This window comes from Caretta caretta, chromosome 9 (genome assembly GCF_965140235.1).
Source record: "Caretta caretta isolate rCarCar2 chromosome 9, rCarCar1.hap1, whole genome shotgun sequence".
In the NCBI taxonomy this organism is placed as follows: Eukaryota; Metazoa; Chordata; order Testudines; family Cheloniidae; genus Caretta; species Caretta caretta.
The window spans coordinates 68399647-68420505 of NC_134214.1; the positions used below are offsets into that span (position 1 = coordinate 68399647).

A 20859-nucleotide genomic window follows, 5' to 3' on the forward strand; every position below is an offset into this window, starting at 1 on the left:
AAGAAATGTGGCTGTTAAACTGGAGAAGAAAAAACATTTTGAGAAACATGTTTTATTCCCCAGCCAAAGCATATTCGCTGCAAATTTGAGACCCTAGGACTTGATACACAAAGTGTTCAATTCAAATCAAAGACTAACAGATACCTGTTATGTTTAAAGTGCCTTTTTATAGTAAGAGGAATGGACTCTCTCTACTGAATGGTAGGTCAGGATAAGTTTGGATGCTGAGGCTCTAGAAAACAGTACTACTACAGAAAAAGCTATGAGAGAAGTGAATCTGCATTCATTAGTGTTAATATTTTGCTTGTTGATATTTCGTTACCAGACAAAGGGGGAAAAAATACTGCTCCTAGCAAAGAGCTGCAGCAGATTTACATTTTAGTAAACATGCTAAGTTGTTCAGATGCTTGTATAGAGTCTAACTCTGTGGCTTCTGGACACCTCAGATTGAGCTTGAAAATCAATCAGAACAGTGCGAGTCATCAAAAGAGTAGCTCAGTGTAATTGTTACACAGGGCCCAGACTTTGCTGTTTAGTCAGGATCATAATAACTACTTAACATTACAAGTGAGCTTTGTACTGTGACCTGAAACCCTTTTAAGATCAGGTACTGGCAGTGTTTCAGAGTAAAGGGCACCCTGTGTTGATGATGCCCTGCCACTGCAATCTAGGATTTGACATTAAAAGTGACCCTACCAAATCTTGCCACCATGGCAAGATAAAGGGGACAGACAGTTGCTCTAGCAGCTGGATTCCTTATTTCAGCTTTCAGTGTACTATGAAGCACCAGGAACCCTCAACACCTATTGATGCAGTCTGAGTTGTGGAGCTTGGACGTTTGAAGATCATAATTTAAACGTGAAATCCTTCTCAGAAGTCAATTGATAAAGTAAAGTGAGCAGCATGGGTGTTTACATGTGCAGTGACTCAGCCTCTCTGCCATAAACAGATCTTTGTGTTGTGCACTCTCCTAGGGAAATTGTTCTGCTGCCATGTTTCCTGACACTAAATATTTTTAGCAAGCTGCATCATGCTGTCAGCATAAGGGATTGTTGAAAGGTAGAGCTCTGTTTCTTTATGATTTGGATAATCGAGGGAAAATAGTGTCCCCCATTGTGGTGTTTGGATTGTCATAATTAATCAGCTACGTGTGGAGAAACACTTTGTGGAAGAAAAGAAGAGAGCTACCACGTAAGTACATGGATTTTTCTTCAACTATCAAGAGCATTACACCAAGTTTCAATGAAATAATACAGATGAATCATGTTTCTGGCTTTTGTAAGAATAATTTTCAAGTCTAATTTGTCGTTTATTTGATGGATAGAAACCAGGACTAGAATAGGTCTATTTAGACCTAGATAGTGTTTCCCAAACTTGGGATGCCGCTTGTTCAGGGAAAGCCCCTGGCAGGCCGGGCTGGTTTGTTTACCTGCTGTGTCCACAGGTTCAGCCGGTCACGGCTCCCACTGGCCGTGGTCCCCCGCTGCAGGCCAATGGGGGCTGCGAGAAGTGGCGCGGGCCAAGGGACGTACTGACCGTCGCTTCCTGCAGCCCCCATTGGCCTGGAACACTGGTCTAAGAGAATCAAATTTTCAAAGGGACTGGAATTTATCTTGCAAAGCAGCAGTCACAAAATTTTCAAATACTTTCCCCTGTCTGACTCACAGAAAGTCTGTATACATATGTGATGAGGTGTCCATCCCACACCAGGGGGTCTGAAATAGTAAATTAAGCCAATTGACCTATAGGTTGCACCTGGAGGGAAACCAGGAGTGCTAAGGCCTAATTTGCTGGGGGAGGATCTGGGACAGGTTTATAAAGCCAGGAAGCTGGGAACAGACTGGGCTGTAGGAAGGCATTGCTTCCCTTGGGAGGAGGGTATTGTGTGGTTGACACACCCCTGGGAGGGTAAGCCAGAAGATCAGGAAAGGCTCAGGGAAAAGGTAGTAAGGTCCAGAAGGAAGCAGACCTTAGCTGCTGACTAGAGGGTCCCTGATCTGGAACCTAGAGTAGAGGGTCGGCCTGGGTTCCCCTACCAGCCACTGGGGAAGTGGCATCATAGGGGCAGCAAATGGGTGGGCTGCCTAAGACTGCTAGTAAGGAAAGACTAACCCCTCATAAGGGGGAAATATGCTGAGTGACCTGGCAAGAGGGCCAAGTCACAAAGAGGAATCAGGAACTCCTAGAGTGAAAGAGGGGCTGTGGACTGAGAGAGAATTAGACCGAGTGCAACTGCTACACGGGGCATTGGCCTGGCAGATCTAATCCCCAGAATTGCCAGGATGTAGTGCTACCCCACAGTGAGTAGAGTGCCTTATCACAACATATGGTAGGTTTTTTACATGTGACAAACTATACGTATGTCAGAACGGAGTAGTTGCATGTCTAAGGTATTAGCATGCTCATTTGATATTCTGTGGGTAAAAATATTCGTGATTAAATGTCACTGCAAATGTGTTGCAAAGAAATTGTTGACACAATTTTAAAGATGACTTTTGAGGATTTGGTCTTCTTAAATAACTGAGACTTTTGTCCAGGACACTGATTGATTATAACGTGCTGAGTTGGGAATAGAATCCAGGAACCAAACTCCCAGTCCTTTCTAACTACTAGACAACACCACCAGTGAGTAAAATCAAGTTGAATAATTTATTTGGTAGTGCTTCTGTTGCATTTATAAATAGGGTTTTTTAAATCACTTGTTACAGAACTCTTAAATACCTGTGGATGAGTCATTTTAGGAGGCTAGAATCCTTAATGGATGGATCTACTTTTTATTGGTATTGAGGGTTAACTTAATTTTATGCAGGTAGGGATCTGTCCTCCCTTTACCCTGAGATGGGCATAAACTAATAAGTACCTTTCATTCTGGGACTGAAGCTACAGCTTCTCATTTTTATACTTCCTAAATCTGTACAGAAAATCAGGTTGACATTGGTTATGTACCATGTATGTACTGAATGAATCATGCAGTACCATTTTAAGAAGTAATGAAAGGCAATTTACACAGATTATTCTATCATATATAGGTTCTTATGCCACCCTCATCAATGTAAATCGGAGCACTTTTCAGTAGTGTGGTATGTGACCTGCTGAAACCCTCTGATGGTTTAACTACGCAGTTGGGTAATGTGCTCTTTGGGGGTGTGATTTCTAAAATGCAACAACTTGCTGTGCATTAATTGGTCCATATACCGGTGTACTTAACACAGTGGTGTTAGAAACAGTACTATGTTAAAGTGCAGTAGATGTGCACCAGCAGCATCTATACGGAGCAATTAATTTGCAACATGTTGTGTGCTTTAGAAATCTGACCCCCATTGTGCACATTACTCCATCGTATAGACAAGCTACAGTACTGATTGATGAACTTTTCAACTGAATGGAGTACTAGAAATACTATGCACAATAAGTCTACTTTATATATAAGGAAGAATAAGCCAAACCTTTCTAATAAAAAGTTATGTCCTGCAGCAGGATCACACACAATACCACTATTTCCAAAGGCAGCTCATCTGATCAAGTCAAATACTATTCATTATAGTAAGTTCAGCTGTTGAAAATGCATACTGCTTTCATTTTCAATGTGGCTTTTATTTTCCTGTTGAAATCTAAGTTTATTTAACATAAATTTAGCTTATATTTTCCAGGAAACCTTTGCCCTTCGTGTATGGAGCTATCTCATTGTGCTTTTTAGGTTGTTGAGAATGTTTTCTAGATTGCGTTTTGATAGGGATATGAGAATTTGAACAGGTTATGTCCGCAGCTAATGTTGCAGTCTGCTTGTATATATTTAGGGGGGAGAAATCACTGTGAAGGTAAAGTACAAATACAAAACTGACTATGGAGGTTATTGTTTTTTAATTCAGAGCCTGATGGTTTAACTCTTAGTCTGTGCTTAAAAGTGCTACAGTGGCACAGCTAGAGCACTTCAGTGTAGACACTACAGCGATGGGAGGGGTTCTTCTGTCAACAAAGGTAATCCACCTCCCTGAGAGGTAGTACTAGGTTGACAAAGAATTCTTCCATCAACCTAGCTACCATCTACACTGGGGGTGGACTGGGGGTAGTTTGTTTTACCAGTGTCTCTCTCAGGGTGTGGATTTTTCACAACCCAGAGTCTAGCTTTGCCAATGTAACTTTTCAGTGTAGACCAACCCTTGCTCATAGTAAGTAGCACCTACTCATAGGAGGAATGCCATTACTCTAATTATTATACATCATGAGTAAGTGTTGCAGAGTTGAGGTCCAATCCTGGAAGCACTTGCCACTGGGTGTAAAGCTAACACTAGTTGTAACTGTGCTGATGGCAAAGGCACTTTCATGGTAGATTATTAGTTGTCTCTTAGGTTAGACTTTATGGCCTGGTCTACACTAGAAAATTAAGTGAGCTTAACTATGGCCTTGTTTACACAACGGTTTTGTCAGCAAATGTTATGCCGGTTTAATTAAAACTGCGGTTGCATGTCCACATTACCTCCTTGAGTCATCAGAGTGCATCCACACCAACAGCTCTTACATTGACAGAGAGAGCAGTGCACTGTGGTAGCTATCCCACTATGCAACTGGCCTCAGGGTGCTTTGGGAAGGGTTTGCAATGCCTCATAGGGCAGCTACAGCGTCACATGATGCAGGTTTCTCAATCCCATCATTCCAGGGGCATCCTAGTAGATTGTCAGCTGCTTTTTCAACTGAAGTGTGTGGAGGGAGGGAGAGGAGAGTGGTGTGTCTGGGTTGAGGGAGACAGCAGGCTCACTGACCTACCCTGAAGCAGGGGGACGTGGACATCCCTGCAAGTCAGCCCCTGCTCTGCCCAGCACAGCAGTCTTTCCCGAAGCAGCCCGCTCTGCTTGCTTGCCTGTGGTTCTGTGATTCCCTCAGAGTTCTCCCACAACCTCCTCAGCTGCTGGGGGCCACATCCTGTGCAGCTCTGAGAGCTCTCCATGCTAAGAAATGCCAAAGCAGCATAGCAGTCCCTCCACATCAGCAGTCTGCCTGCTGCTGTGTTCCTAGTGCAGGGCAGAACAGGAGCATTCCATGTTAATGATTTTCTCTTTGTTTCTAACATGGAGCAGCATGCTCAGCTGTCAGATACTTCCCAGAGCTTTGAAAGGGGAGGGGGTGCATGTTTGCAGGGCAGCAGAGATCAAAGCAGTGAGCAGAGTGGTCATGGCAGGCATTGTGGGATACTGGCGGAAGCCAGTTATGTCGACAAAACAAACAGTGGTGTCTACACTGTTGCTTTGTCGCTTTAACTTTGCCAAAAAAGCTTATACATCTCCTTGAGGTGGGTTTATTTTGCTGGCAAAACACCAGAATTTTGCCACCAAAAGTTGTGTACACACCTCCACTCTTGTCAGCAAAAGGCAGCTTTTGTCAACAAAATGTGTAGTGTAGACAAGGCCTCTTATTCTGGAAGTGAAAAATCCACACCCCTGAGCAGAAGTTAAGCCACCCTAACCCCCAGTGTAGACAGCACTGGGTTGATGGAAGAATTTTTACGTCAACCGAGTTGCTGCCTCTCAAGAACGTGGACTGTTTACACCGATGGAAGAACCCCTCCTATCAACGTAGGTAATGTTTACACTGAGGTGCTACAGAAGTGCAGCTGTACCGGTGTAGCATTTTAAGTGTAGACAAGCATTATAGGATCAGGCCAAGGTTTCTTCATTGATTATCCACTTTACTATTTGAGGGAGAGAATTTTTCTATTATAACTTGTATTGTATTTACTTTACCCCGCCCTGATACTGCATTGTTAAAGCATTTTACTTTTGTAGATGCAATAGTGATGTCAAAAGCTTCATGTTTCCATCTTGTTCTGTTTCTTTTGAAAATCTTCCATATCCGTTTTTCTAAAAAATAAATACAAATCATGGACTTTTGAAACCATGATATAAGCCAGCAAACTTCAAGTATGAGATAATTTCAGGTGCCTAATGAAGGGAGGTAGGAGATTGGGAATGGGTACAATCAGGGTCCAGTCATGCTTAATGGATTTTTTTTTTTAAGTAGTTCTGTTGGAAGGAAATGTAAAATATCAAGAGTGAAAAATTAGGAATCAACAAGTACGGTAATTAATACACTGATTTCCAAGAAAAAGCCTAGTTTTGTTAGCAACATCTGTAAGCACAGACTCCATTAATCCTCTCTAACCACACTGTATTTTAAATGCACATGATGTTTTTAAGAAAAGATGCATTGATCAAAACTGGTTAAATACGAGTTTGTCAACCTGATCTCCTAGAACTGCTATTGGGTGGTGGTGCCGTGTGCAGCGTACTAAATTGAATTGTTGGTGTTTGACTTTATAATTTTAGTCCCGAGTTAGGCCTATTATCTCCACTTTATTTTAATACTTTGTCTTACACGTTGACGTTTTTCCCCCTTGCTGCATGTAAACTGACCTTGTTCATTTTTTCCATGTTCCCATGATTCTGACCCCTTGCTCCTTTTAACTTTCCTAGCTAATTGTCTTCAATTTGTTTTCACTGTACATCTAACCTTGTTTGAGGACTGCCTTTTTGACATCTTACAGGAAATCTCTTTGCTCTGATCTATGTATTGTCTGACTTGTGTGAAATTGAATGTAAAGAATTAGTTAAGTGCTTCACATTCACAGTAAATGTCTCCTTCATTTGATCTGGAACTTTACAAATCCAGAGCTAATATGTCCTGGATTCTGCACCCTTTAGAACAGGGGTCGGCAACCTATGGCATGCGTGCCAAAGACGGCACGCGAGCCAATTTTTAATGGCACGCTGCTGCCTGCCGGGGATGGCAGACAGCAGCGTGCTATTAAAAAATCCTGCCTGGCCCGGCCTGCTCTTCTCCGACCCCCCCCCGCCCCACTCTCTCCTTGCAGGGCAGGCAAGCTTCCCCCCTCTCCCCGCCTCTTCCCCCAGCGTGCTGGGTTCCTGCCCCTCCTTCTTTCCCCCCTTCAGCCTATCAGCTGGCGGCTCTTGCTACGGAGAGGGAGAGGGACAAGCAGAGCTGCAGCATGCTCGCGCTCTCTGCTCCGGGGACCTTGGTGAAGGGCTTGGAATCGGCGTATCCCCTCCAGCCCCCTGCCGTGAGCTGCTCAGGGCAGGGGGCTTGGAGCACCCCCACGACCCCAGCCCTCTGCCCTGACTCCTGCGCACACACACACACACACACACACCCATCATCCCCCAGCTAACGTACCTGTTTCTCATTACTTTCCTATAGCCATCTGGCCTTGCCCCATCACACCTTAGACAATATGTCTACACAGTGGCAAAAAAACAACAACCCTGTGACAGTGACTCTCAGAGCCCAGATCAACTGATTCATGCTTGCCCTGTGGGCTAAAAATAGGAGTGTAAATGTTGGGACCCCGGGCTCTAAAATCTAACCAAGGGGGAATGTCTCAGAGCCCAAACATGTACAGTGCTATTTTTATCCCCAAAGCATTAGCTTTTGGGGGTTTGTTTTTCTTCCATTTGATCTTCAGAAATTATGGTCTTCTCTGATATCACCTTCTCTCTGTGCTCTGGCACCCTGAAGAGCTGATCTATATTTCCTTCCAATACAGAGATGGTCAGTTTGGTTCCTGGTAATGCCATCAGGGGAATTTCAAGCTAATTAATGGATATCTTTGTGAGGAAAAAATCTTCCACAAATTATGAGCTCTGTTATTAGCACACTTCTGTCAGTCTTCCACCGTTCTGATTTTGAGAACCAAAGCTGTGCTTGCACACTACTCTATCCACTCCGTTGTTGTCCTCCCCAAACTTGGTGTTGCAGTCCGCCATTACCAAGCAGATGTCATGCTTAGTAATATTGTCTGCCAGAGTTTGTAGGCAATTGTAGAGTTGATCTTTGATCCATCATCATAACATTCCCTGACAAACGGTGTACAATTGTCACGTTCCTGTGTCATGTTCTGAAACTTGGTGAGAGCAATCGGCCATTAACTGGCTACCAATCTGAGTGACTCTCCTGCTTTAGAAGTCATAATAAATGTTACTCTCTCTGAGCGGCAACCATATTGCCTCCCCAACTATAACAGAGCTTTGTTTTGTTTTTATAGTATTTTAAAATCTATATATGTGCACAGTATATATCCACATGTGTTTGTGTTTATATTTATATATCGTTATTTAGAGGTTCAAAGCAATAATACAATGAATACTATTACGATTTTAGGAATGACTTTGTACTTATTGATTTCCAAAATTAAAATGTCTGGGTTTTTTTTTTGGTTCGTTTTTTAAATAACGTTTTGTTTAGGGGATAGTGCAGTATTTTTACTTCTCATGTTTGAGACAGACCTGTTATGCTCCTTTGTTCCCTCTGAAAAGGAAAACTGGGCTTCTCCTATTTAAAATTCGTAAGATAAATCAGCTTTCCAAATTGCCTTAATTGATTTTTTTATACACTGCCCAATCAATGTTTCTAATCAGTTACTGTCTTATCTACTTGGTACAGTAGTTTATAAAGGAAGACAAAGAAAATCATGTTTAAAGTGCTCAAGGCTTCATATGTTCTTTTATGTGTGTCATAGACATCTCTACTTAATTTGTACAACCTAAAACAATTTTTAAAATCCAAAACCTAGTGCTCAGTTCAGTGTTTTTCACCCTCTCTAACTAGTTTTGAGTTTTGATAGAGTTTCCGATCCCAGACATCTTATGACATAACCTGAACAATATAGTTAGTCAAAAATCAAAGTAGCATGTATTTGAAGAGCAACATGCATAGTATTGATTTGATTTATTTTTAATTAGTTGAATGCCTCCAGATGATAGCGATAACAGTCTATGAAGCCACAAATGCTGAATGATCAAGTTAATTAATAGAGAGCAATGGATGAATAGGAAACAAGGTTGACAAAAGCTTGTTTTTCCACCCTCATTTGGGGATGGGGAGGAGAAACTGTATGAAAAGAGAAGTGCTGGAGTACCTTGAAAGGTAATGAAATTCAAAATGTGTGTTATAGGAACTGTTCAGTATTGAAATATTGTAGTGGGGAAAAAGCCCAATTGTGGAGAATATTCTCATGCAGAAGCATTGAGACTTTCTCCTTCAGATCGCTTGTGTCCATGACTCCTGCTATCTCTTTGTAGTTAACTAACCCTGAGTATCTGCCTTTTCTGACCATCCCCATTTTGCTATTTATATTCTATGCCCACTCGTGTTCAAGACCACATATTGCTGCCTCCATCATCCCAGTGAAGTGATTCAGATGCCTTTTAGAACTGGACATACTTTATTCTCAATTGACAAGGGCATTTTTGACAACACCAGGAAGAAGTTCCAGCAGCAGCAATCCAATTTGGGTAACCTGTCCAGCAGTGCAGAGTATTAACAAGTCCATTTCACTTGACTTTTAAGTTCTGCCCTACATCGATTTAAATAAACTATGTCTGGATCAAGAAGCATTTTGGAAGAATAGACACACAAATAATTTCTACGGGGAAATGATTACAGAGAAGTTAGCATTGCTGACATTCAAAGGGGTTGCTTTGAGGTCAATCTGCTTGAAGAGGTTGAGAACCTTTTCTCTACTCCAAGAAATTCATGGAGTGCAAGAGTCTCTTCAGTAAAAGAGGTGATTGATAGACCTCAAGACATACTAGGTCAAATCCACATACATTATGCTGGCACTGTAGTACAGCGGTAGGGGTATTGGAATGATTCACTTGAATATATTCATGGTTTGTTTGTTTTTTTTTTCTTCTTTTTTAAGAGTCATTCTCATCCTATCTGTTAATGATTCTAGTTTGTCACTAGATAAGTGCATCAAATTTACTGGGCAAACAGAAGAGCCCCCTCTGTCCTGTGTATGGGCTTGGCTTGTGTTGTATAACCTGCGGTGCATACCAACAGATAACTGGACTTGACTCCGGGCCAGTGAGCGACTTAAGTGAGTTCAACATGCTTGTGCATCTGGACTAGGGTGACCAGATAGCAAGTGTGAAAAATTGGGACAGAAGGTTGGGAGGTAATAGGCACCTAAGTAAGAAAAAGCCCCATATATCAGGACTGTCCCTATAAAATCAGGACATCTGGTCAGTCTAATCTGGACTTATTTATTGCCAGAGGAATTAGATTTTCACTTGTACACTTTTAAAAATTGCATCTCATGGTTAAAGTGGCAAGGTTAACGTCAGTTTTGTCCAATGCTATTCTTTCTTAAAACGAACCATTACATTTACGATGACTTCATTCCTGGCACCTTTTTATTAATATCAGACCTATGCAGTATAAAAAAGCAAAACAATTAGTAGTTCTATGCACACATATTGACAGCTTTTTTTCAATATGCCCATATATGATGGCAAATCCTGCCAAGAAAAAAAACTAACTTACTTCTGAAGTAAGTTACATAGAGAGAAGGAAATTGGCTTCTGTTAAGGAAGTAGATAATTAAGTTGCTACCGGTGATTGAGGAGTAAGGTCCAGTCTCTGCTAGAAAAGATTTGCTAGTATACCTGTGCTGTTTTTGCTGGTATAGCTTAAACCATAAATATTCACCAGACCAGGGGCTTAAACTTGGATCAACCACAACCTAGGGGAGCCACTAATCTACAGAGGCATTTTTATACTGCTTGGCCCAATGACTATTGAAATGTTTTATACAAAGTGGAATAGCTTCAACAGAAGACGCTGATAGAGGCCTTTTCCAGAATACCTTATACCCTGTGATCAGGGCATATCTAGGTATGTGGGGACCTGGATTCAAATGGAGTAGGGAGTTGAACCTGGGTCTCAACCATCCCAGGTGAGTTTCCCAACAACTGAGTTAAGATATACGAGGGTGTACCTCCTCTTACTAACATTTTGTGAATCTGTCCCTTTTAAAATACTCAAAAACAAAATATTTCAGGTCCAGTAAAGTTTTATTCAAACCCAAAATTGATGTTTTTTTTCAATTTGCTAGCATTTTTTGGATTTGATTTTTGGTGGTGGTTGGTTGTTCTGAGTTTGTTTGAAACTGCCAGTGAACCAAAAAAAGTCTTATTTATTATTCTATATATCATGACCCTTCTCATGTATATAGGGAAATGAACCTAATTTTCCTGGTGAAATTTCAAACCAACTATGCCTACCTGTGTTCCTCCTCAGTTTCAATAAGTTACAATTTGCTACTTTATCTTGCGGCCTAAGCAATTATGTAGTGTTAAGTGTGCTGTTAAAAACTGCAGTGTTCTACCACAGAGCTGGCTGCATCACAATGCTGAGTTAAGTGACCTGATGTATTCTGTACAAAAATGTTGTACAGATAAGTTTGAGAATTGCACATGAAAGGTGTTATGGGTAAAAATGTCCATATTTTAACAACAAATATGTGTAAGTAAATGCATGCTATTAAGGAGAAATGCATTTGCTTCTTGGGCTTGCTAAGCTGTCAGTGGAGATGCTGGGGGAAATTTACAGGGATTGGGAACAAGGGGAGGAGAGATGTAGCACAATCAGCATTTTCTTTTTGTAGTTTGTTGTACTAATAATAGGTCAAGGTTGAAGACAGATGTGTTCGTTCTTCTGCAATTATATGTGCAACCAAAAACCAGTTTTGCTAACTCTTGTGGTTTTTTCATGAGTCATGTGATATTTTTGCATCTGTCTTAAAGTCCTGGCTGCTAGAGTCATGTGAATACACCAAAATATCAGCTTTCATTTAAAAAAAAAAAAAGTTAAGTGTCTGGCTTACACAGTTGTGGAAAGAATCCAAATGCAAATAAAAAGGACCGAAAATTTATTATTTTTAAAATCCCCCTGAGTTTTGTGTCAGTCCCATGCTTTTGGGGAGTGATGCATGATGTTAGAGGTTTGAAATTGACAATATTGGAACAGAGAGACAAGAACAAAGGAAGCTTACAGATATCACTGCAACAGAAACTGTTAGCATATGCTGTCTTGAACTGGGAAAGTACAATAAATAAATAAAATATTCTTCTGAGAATGTTGCCTGCTTCTGACTCTGCACCGGGCTAAGAGGAATGAGAAATACTCAGTTTCCGTGCAACAACAAATTCTTTAAAGAGGGCACATAAGGTTCTTTGTACAATGGTATTGATATTGTACAGAAGTGTACTTCCAAAAGTAAAGCCAGGCATCCTGACAGTAATGCTCCTTTCTGGTAAATCATACCTCCTATTAGTCAAAAAGAACATGTCACTTTAAACTGGTTTCAATGTAACTATTTTTTTTAAAGTATGGTTTCCAGTAATTTCAAAGACAACTTAATCGTATAAAACTCGCAGCAAGTTAAAGTACATGAATGTGACAAATGAGCAAACATGAATGATGGCCAATTGAGGGAAGCTGTGCCAGCAGCTCTGCAAATACTAAAGCATGGCACATGGTGTGTCTTGATGAGATAGAGTGTGATGATTTTTAGCAATAAAGAGGGGTGACCGCAAAATGTAATGAGGTGAGAGACGATCTGGTTTTAATTTCTTTAGATCCTAATCTATTGTTTAAACAACTTCTTCGCATCACATTATGTAAGTATATCTTGTGCACTTCCGTGGTATGGCCCCTTTAGGTGGATGTATATATAAAATGTCTCTAGAATTAATAAAGACCTTAACTATACACAGCACATCTAACAAGTATATCTTTAGATAAATCATTCTAAATCCACAACTATTTTCATACCCATTTGGCTTTGTCTCTGACCCAATGGTATCACATTTTGATATTGTATCCTTAAACCTGAATTCTTCTGTGTTATCACTAATAAAGCTCTTCCTTCTGTTATAAACACACATGCTTCTGTGCTCTTGGACAATGTTACTTGTCTCTTGGGAGTGGGTGCCATTTCACTTATGGCTGGCTTCAGAGTTTTCTGTATATACTCCCTGATGTTTGTAGAACACTTTGGGATTGATAGATGGTACAATGAAAATATAACTATTTTTAGAATAGAAGAGAAATATATGATGCCCCCATAATGATCCCAAATTAGCCCATCCAACTCTTTGAGACAACCAGCAGGTACATTCTTTTGAAATGCTTTTTCACATAGTAATTGGAGTAGGCTGTCCTTTGAATTCGTATTCATCCTCACTGAATGTGCAGTGCAAAGAAAGAAGTCTTTGTGGGACCTATTAGAAGCTCACTATAGCAAGCAGCTGTTAAATCAACAGTGAAAAATTCCAATAGCAGTACAACTTGAGCATTAAATATAAGGGGATGCAAGCATACAGATAAGCTTTATCTGTTCGTGTTCTTAGTTAAGTAACAGCTGCTTATAGAAGGAGGTACTCTAAATTTCCACATTCTAAAAGAGCCCTATTGTCTGAGAATAAGATGACTACTCCTCCTCAATCCTCATGGTTTTTGCTCATTTCATGAACAAGTTGATATAGAAGAGATTTGTGAGCTCCAGGAATAATGGCTTTGTGTCACTGATCATATAGTATAGGAAAAAATCCACAAGTTAAGGAAATTATTCATATAAACAGTAAGGAATATTTTTCCCCACAAGGTATGAATTCACTTCCCAGCCATCCATGCTCAGGTACATGAAACTACAAGAAGAGCTAAAGGATTCAAACACCAGCTTCTATACTGTATGGTTAGAGATCAACTGCACTGTCCTAATAGAGAGAGTTGTACATAGACCACCCTCCCTTCACAGATACAACCAGTGTGTCCACATTCCTGTAGTTAAGAAGCAGTTTATTCTGAGGATAAGAACAGAATACTTGGGACACCTATTGAGGTCAACATTTTAAGTACTAATTCACCACACTCAGTGTCCGTGTTCATAAAACAGTTAAGGGAGGCAATATATTTTCAGTGTGAAGTGGCCATTTCTGTAACTCATCCATCAGAGAAAAACTATTACACGCAAGATGGAGGAGCAGCCCAGCTATTAGAAAGAAGTGTTCTATATGAACAGGGTGCAGGAGTTCAGTTATTTGTGTAATGATCCATTCCAAAGTGAGCTCTTTGACTCTTCACAGAAACAGAGAAGAGAAGGTTAGAATCATGTGAGTGTGCTTCTGGTGTATGTATTGGATAAGTCGCCATTCAGTAGTAGTGCCAGGATACAGTCACTTATTGGGCATTTCCCCAGTAGTACAAGGTGGTCTGATTTTCAAATTCAGATGTGCTTGATGTTGAACAAGCTAATAATTATGGTCAAGGTTATCTCTGAGTTCTCCTTTCTTACATCAAGTCCATGTCTCCCTTCTGTCAAATCACTGAATTTCTGTCTGGATTCAGAGTCAAAACTCCTCTTGTGTTTGACTACTTTCTACCAGATCTCACTAACAAGAAACGTTGCATGAAAAATGTCAGCATAAAAGGAGTGTTTCTTGCTGTGAGCCTCTAAACCTCCAGCATCTCGGGCATCCTTTTTTCTTAACGCACACAGTCGCATAGACAGCAAACAGTTCTTTTTATGGAAAGAGTCCTCTGAACCTGCAGAGAATGGAAGCAACAAAAACTCTAAAATGAGTAATCAGACAAGTGCAGTCTGAAGCTTGATGCTTCGTAAAAGAACTGTTGGAGTTGGTCCACTATTTCTACCTTCACTACAACCCAAAGTTTCCAACTTTCACCCAATCAGTTTCCAGCAGTTTTGTCCCTAGTATGATAGCAGAGCTGTCTCTCCCTCCTAAGGAAAAACCACCTACTATCTGTGGGCCATTAACTTTTATTCTTTTAAGGGCATACATTTGTAGTACATCAGGAGCATAACCATGAACAAAATATTTCATTGGTTGGATTCATATCTGAATAATCCAACTAAAGACAAGGTGTGTGAGTTATTTTCCCCTTTATGAAAAATCTGTGTAAATGCATGAATGGAAATATGGATGGCTATGTGTTCTGATGGTTAGACCAAGGAACTTAAGTGTCAGGACTCCTAAATTCTGTTCTTGGTATTGCCACTTGCTCACTGAGATATTTTGGGAAATCAATTAACATTTGTTTGCCCCAGTTTACTAATCTGTAAAATGGTTATTCAGTTCACTTAACTGTTTCACTTTTAACTGGGAAATCTGCTGATTCAGACCTTTCCAGGGGAACCAGTTAAAGCTTGATTAATTCTGAATGAATACCAAAGACTGCTTCTCAGTGGGGAAAGCCATTGCTACATAAGTGGGCTTTTTTAGGTGTGTGTGTATGTTTGTTTGTTTCTCTACTTCTTTGCTAATATCAATTTTCGGTATTCACAGAAAGTGTGTTCAAGTGCCTTTTCCTGTCTGCTAATATGGTCCTTCTATCCCTCCACAGTAACACTGGACACTGTGAAGGCAGCATGCTCAGTTCTTATAAGGGAATACCTCTTCTCAATGCTGCCGACATGTGAATAGTGACTCCAGTGATAGAAATCTGTTCAGTAAATTTACAGGCTTGCTGCAGATCAACAGCTCCTGGGACACAGTATATTTCTGAAACTCCTCCAGCTAACTGGGAATGCCACTGTAGTGAGACCAAAGCTCATCCCCTGGGGCATCCCAATGAAGTGGATGCTAGCACTAGTGATTTGGTCCAATGTATTGTTGATCAGTAGCAAACAAATGTTTTAGATGCAGCTTCTTCTGACAGTGTCTCAGGATTGCACGTATGTTTGGTTCAAGACAAAACATGAACAACTTCAATCTACAGTCAGTTTTGTTCCCTTTTCATTAGGAAAATGGCTCTTTTTTTAAAAAAAAAAGATGATAGATGTGTATATGGGAGAACTCAATTTCTCCTTACATTACAGATAAATATTTTGTCCTTGTGAAGTTCAGAAATACTGAAATTGGAACTTTCGAGACAGGCCTACACTTCAGCTCTCCATGAGGAAGAGAGAGGCTATTTAACCTAAAAGGGTTTACAGATTCTTTTTTTTTTTTTTTTTTTAACAAGGCCAGCTGAAGAAGAGGTGTTTGTTAGAATGCTTCAATTAGGATAGCTCAGTTAGGAATGCCTTTTTGAAGATGTCTGTTACAAAGGCAGTTGGGCAAATTTTTTTGGCCAAACAGTTGATTTGCTGAAAAATGTAGTTTCAGGTCAACCAATATTATCTGTGAGTTTGGGCTGCATTTGGTGAATAGTTTCTGCTGGAAAAAAAAAAAAAGAACTTTAAAAAAAAATGTCGAAATGTTTCAACTTTTAGTTTCAAAACTACTTTATTTAGAAATTTAGCTAGATTTAATGGTTAAAGGGTAATAAGCACCCAGAATGTAACACAACATTTTATTTCAGGTCAAAGCATTTTTGAAAGGTTTCATTTGCCCAAAAATTACTTAGGTTTTTTTTTTTTTTCATTTAAATGAGAAAATGCCAAAATCTTCCATTTTCAATTGACAAGAATTTTTCCAATCTTATTTTCCATTTCAGCCATCAGCAGAAAGGGACCAAGGAGGCCTCGTTTAAAAAAAATAAAATAAAATAAAAAGTGAGCACTTCAGCTTCCAAAATTTTAAAAGACAGTGTCTAACATGAGATGGGCAAGGAAGGAGCATGAAATTATGGGCCCCATGTATCGGATCTATATGCTTTAACTCAACAAAATGTGAGTGCATGCATGCACAAACAAAACCAAGAAAAGGAAAAAAACAAAAAAACAACCACCACAAACTGTGCATTCTTTCCCCATCAGTATTAAAGATTTGTGACTACATGGCAGCATTTACACTGTATGAACTTTATTTCCCAAAAGCATCTGGTTTCCATTTACAAGCTGCATGGAATATTCTTTCTGGAATTAGTTTGTATATTATTAAGATCAATCAGGGAAAGGAATTTTTGCATGAGAATCTATATTAAACTGCTGATTAGTATAGATTATATCCTATTTATAATCATGCTCCTTGTAATGAAATAGAGAGAACCTGAGAAGACTGAGAAGACTGCTTTGAACCTGAGAAGACTGCTTTGACTTCAGGCTCCCATTTTCAGGATCTGGACTAAGCAAGCAGCCAAGATTCAGTGGATGTATCAAGCCACTTTCTTTCCAATATGGAAAGGTTCAGTACAAAATGGTTTACTTATGCCTACATTAATAATATATGTCCCGTTTAAGTATGGAATTGGCAAATATTTGAGTCCTAGACAGTACAGATAAGTATTAATCCAGTCAGTGCTTTTTGATTCCCATCTGATTGTATTTTTTTTTAAGGCTTAGAACTGTATTCAGTTAGCAATTAATAGGTGTGTAGCAATTAATAGGTGATAACTGAAGCTAGTGTCAACAGACTGAAAAGTATTGTGGTTTGAGAGGCAATTTTGATGTCAATGTATGGTGCTTTGTTTAGATTCACCAAACTGGACAGTTGTGCAAATTCCTTTTATACAATAAGTTCTCTCTGAAAAACTGCTTGACATGAAGAATCAGCTATGTTACAACTTTCAAATCTTTCCAAGAAGCAAGGCCTAGTCATTAGCTTGCTGCTATGGTACCAGCCAGACAATTTATTGTTAAATGCTTGTCAGTAGAGAAAAATCTGCTTTTTTCTAGCAACTCTCAATGGCACTGACATTTACTCAGAGTAAATCTAACATGGATTGGTTCAGAATACCACAGCATGACAGCCGTGACATTTACTGCTGCCATACTTTGACCAATATTGTGATGATAAGGTCTTGGATATCCCATTGAATTGGTGACATATAATTTCTAACCTAATGGAAAGTCTATTTACTTTTTAAACTAAGGCCTAAGAAGAAATTAATTAAGGATCCTTCACTTGCTTCTTGATGTATACGTCATGGAGGGGGCATTAAATTCCGCCCCCCAAACCCATTTCCCCAGATGTTAGAAGTACAAGTTAGTTTCTTTCCTTTCCTTTTAGAGTCTACAAATTTGTTTGCCTCAGGCATGCTAAATTTTTAGATCACTGCATGCTCTCCAGATAGTATGAGATTATTATAAAAAGAAAAGATTATGTATACATTTCATTTTAAAACTCTTCTGCATGGGACCATGAATTGTATATAAATGTCAATGAGCCCCTTTGTGCCTCAGGGTTCCCCTTCTATCATTAAAATTTTGATAGTGCTCTGTCTGTCACAGGTGTTGTAAGGCTGTAGTCATTAATGTTTCCAAGGTGCTCTGAAATCTTCTGATAGAAGGTGCTATACAAGTGCCTATTATTCTATTCTTTTATTATCCAAATATTTTCTTTGGTTTTTATTATTGTAAAATGATACAAATAAAACATGGAGTCCCTTCCTACTTGTTTTTCCCTGCACCAGCACAATATAATAAGCAAACCTACTCCATGAAGAAAAGGAGTACTTGTGGCACCTTAGAGACTAACCAATTTATTTGAGCATAAGCTTTCGTGAGCTACAGCTCACTTCATTGGATGCATTCAGTGGAAAATACAGTAAGGAGATTTATATACACACAGAACATGAAGAAATGGGTGTTTATCATGCACACTGTAAGGAGTACTTGTGGCACCTTAGAGACTAACCAATTTATTTGAGCATGAGCTTTCGTGAGCTACAGCTCACTTCATCGGATGCATACCGTGGAAGCTGCAGCAGACTTTATATACACACAGAGAATATGAAACAATACCTCCTCCCACCCCACTGTCCTACTGGTAATAGCTTATCCATTACAATCTACATACCACACAGACTATGCTGACAGCTTGTGCCACACACTCTCAAAGAAACTGCGGAATCACCTGATCAACATCCTCTACAGCAAACAGGGAAAGATTAAGAATGAGCTCTCAAAAATGGATACTCTCATAAAAAACCAACCTTCCACACAAACTTCCTCGTGGCTGGATTTTACTAAAACTAGACAAGCCATTTACAACACACACTTTGCTTCTCTACAAAAGAAAAAGGACAGTAAACTTTCTAAACTACTACATGCTACAAGGGGCCACAGCAATGGTTCCCTCAACCCACCTAGCAATATTGTTAACCTATCCAACTATACTCTCAGCCCAGCAGAAGCTGCTGTTCTGTCTCGGGGCCTCTCCTTCTGCCCCTCCACCCCCACGAACATGATACAGTTCTGTGGTGACGTAGAATCCTATTTTCGACGTCTCCGACTCAAGGAATATTTCCAAAATACCTCTGAACAACATACTAATCCACAGAGGTCTCCCTACCAACACTACAGAAAGAGGGATTCTAGGTGGACTCCTCCTGAAGGTCGAAACAGCAGACTGGACTTCTACATAGAGTGCTTCCGCCGACGTGCACGGGCTGAAATTGTGGAAAAGCAGCATCACTTGCCCCATAACCTCAGCCATGCGGAACGCAATGCCATCCACAGCCTCAGAAACAACTCTGACATCATAATCAAAAAGGCTGACAAAGGAGGTGCTGTTGTCATCATGAATAGGTCGGAATATGAACAAGAGGCTGCTCGGCAGCTCTCCAACATGAGTTTCTACAAGCCATTACACTATGATCCCACTGAGAGTTACCAAAAGCAACTACAGCATTTGCTCAAGAAACTTCCTGAAAAAGCACAAGATCAAATCCGCACAGACACACCCCTGGAACCCCGACCTGGGATATTCTATCTACTACCCAAGATCCATAAACCTGGAAATCCTGGGCGCCCCATCATCTCAGGCATTGGCACCCTGACAGCAGGATTGTCTGGCTATGTAGACTCCCTCCTCAGGCCCTACGCTACCAGCACTCCCAGCTACCTTCGAGACACCACTGACTTCCTGAGGAAACTTCAATCCATCGGTGATCTTCCTGATAACACCATCCTGGCTACTATGGATGTAGAAGCCCTCTACACCAACATTCCACACAAAGATGGACTACAAGCCGTCAGGAACACTATCCCCGATAATGTCACGGCTAACCTGGTGGCTGAACTTTGTGACTTTGTTCTTACCCATAACTATTTCACATTTGGGGACAATGTATACCTTCAGATCAGCGGCACTGCTATGGGTACCCGCATGGCCCCACAGTATGCCAACATTTTTATGGCTGATTTAGAACAACGCTTCCTCAGCTCTCGTCCCCTAACGCCCCTACTCTACTTGCGCTATATTGATGACATCTTCATCATCTGGACCCATGGAAAAGAAGCCCTTGAGGAATTCCACCATGATTTCAACAATTTCCATCCCACCACCAACTTCAGCCTGGCTCAGTCCACACAAGAGATCCACTTCCTGGATGCTACAGTGCTAATAAACAATGGTCACGTAAACACCACCCTATACCGGAAACCTACTGACCGCTATTCCTACCTGCATGCCTCCAGCTTTCACCCTGACCACACCACACGATCCATCGTCTACAGCCAAGCTCTGCGATACAACCGCATTTGCTCCAACCCCTCAGACAGAGACAAACACCTACAAGATCTCTGTCAAGCTTTCTTACAACTACAATACCCACCTGCAGAAGTAAAGAAACAGATTGATAGAGCCAGAAGAGTTCCCAGAAGTTACCTACTACAGGACAGGCCTAACAAAGAAAATAACAGAACGCCACTAGCCGTCACCTTCAGCCCCCAACTAAAACCCCTCCAACGCATTATTAAGGATCTACAACCTATCCTAAAGGATGACCCAACACTGTCACAAATCTTGGGAGACAGGCCAGTCCTTGCCTACAGACAGCCCCGCAACCTGAAGCAAATACTCACCAACAACCACATACCACACAACAGAACCACTAACCCAGGAACTTATCCTTGCAACAGAGCCCGTTGCCAATTGTGCCCACATATCTATTCAGGGGACACCATCACAGGGCCTAATAACATCAGCCACACTATCAGAGGCTCGTTCACCTGCACATCCACCAATGTGATATATGCCATCATGTGCCAGCAATGCCCTTCTGCCATGTACATTGGTCAAACTGGACAGTCTCTACGTAAAAGAATAAATGGACACAAATCAGATGTCAAGAATTATAACATTCATAAACGAGTCG

General features: G+C 40.6%; 1 long non-coding RNA gene across 1 annotated transcript in view; it reads left to right on the top strand.

The window, feature by feature from the left end:
- Positions 1–1001: 1001 nt before the first annotated feature.
- LOC125642529 (uncharacterized) overlaps positions 1002–20859 on the top strand; it is a 170957-nt gene continuing 151099 nt past the window's right edge. Inside the window, exon 1 of the long non-coding RNA XR_007358431.2 lies at positions 1002–1191. This is a non-coding gene — a long non-coding RNA (uncharacterized LOC125642529). The remainder of the gene's footprint in view (positions 1192–20859) is intronic.